Consider the following 1,439-nt stretch of genomic DNA (forward strand, 5'->3'; position numbering starts at 1 on the left):
AAAAAAAAAAACACACAGCAAGCCCCATGTGCAGACCTCTGGTATTCGCACTGTGCTGCGCCCTTATCTGCTACCATCTCCGTTTTATTGCATCTCTCCCTGCCCTATCTCTGGAGTTCCCTGGCAGATTGCAGCATGCTGTGGCACTGTGAGCATCTCACACAAAAAAGTAGCTGATGGGAGTTTATTTTGGCAAGCGGGGGCTCCAGATGTTGCATTTGCTGGATTCTGCATTGCTTTGTGCTTTGTTTTTGAGGGTGAATTATCTGCTGTCCCAAATGTTAGGTTGTTGTGCAGACTTTGTTGTTGCAATAGGAAATTTAATAAGTGGTTTTTTTCCCCCCTTCCACTCCATTGTGTTAATTAGAAAAGTTGGCTTTAGCCTCTCCAGCTATTTTAGCTAAGAAAAAAATTCCCCTTTCCAGTCTTAACTGCTGTTATAGAGTGATTTAAGTCGTTGCAACTGAGATTTGACCAAGGGTGTTTGGTGATTGGAGATCTCATTTATAAGCAGCCAAAGGGGTAACTGAAGGCCTACAAATGCCTTTTCCTAAAAAAAATAAGCTGCATGGGGAGGTGGCAAGTTACGATAAAGTTCATTTTTGAAAGCTGGCCTTTGGATGGTTATAAAAGGGCTCTGCATTAAGTTATGCCCTTCACAGTGTGTGCGTGAGTCACAGTGTTGGAGTCACTGTCCCTGGAGTTGTCTGAAATATGTGGAGATAAGGCACTGAGGGACGTGGATTAGTGGGCATGGTAGGGGTGGGTTGGTGATTGAACTTGGTGATCTTAGAGGTCTTTTTCCAACCTTAATGGTTCTATGATTCAGCGTGATGGAGATTTTGACTGTGACAGCCCAGCTGAGCTCTCGATCATTTTGGAGCTTTGCTTAGATCTGAGGTGCCAGCAAAGAGCTGGGGACATGTCGCAGGTGGCCAGGAGTCCCCCAAAAGCCTCAGTTGGTTTTTGTGGGGCTTTGGGTCTTGCTGCAGGCTACTTCTCACAGCTCTATGCTCCATGTGAGGCGTTGAAACAGGCTGCCCAGGAAGGTGGTGGAATCACTATCTCTAGAAGTGTTCATGAAAAATGTAGATGTGGCACAGAGGAACATGGTCTAGAGTATTTATGGACATGGGTTGATGGTTGGACTAGATGATCATAGTGGTCTTTCCAACCTTATTGATTCTGTGATTACATGATGCATATGCTCTGCAGAATGGCTGCATTAAAGGGTCTGGGAGGGTTTGGGGCTGAGGGTACAGAGCAGTGCTCCCCATGTCCAAAGGGCAGCTCCCACCCACTCTCCAGGCAGCACAACACAGCTTTTTTGCTCATCGCAAAACACCGTATGCTGAGCAGCCCTAACACCATAACAACCCCATAACAACAAGAAAACTCCTAAAAAAAAATAATATATATATATATATGTACGTATGTAT

Source organism: Meleagris gallopavo, chromosome 4 (genome assembly GCF_000146605.3).
Source record: "Meleagris gallopavo isolate NT-WF06-2002-E0010 breed Aviagen turkey brand Nicholas breeding stock chromosome 4, Turkey_5.1, whole genome shotgun sequence".
In the NCBI taxonomy this organism is placed as follows: domain Eukaryota; kingdom Metazoa; phylum Chordata; class Aves; order Galliformes; family Phasianidae; genus Meleagris; species Meleagris gallopavo.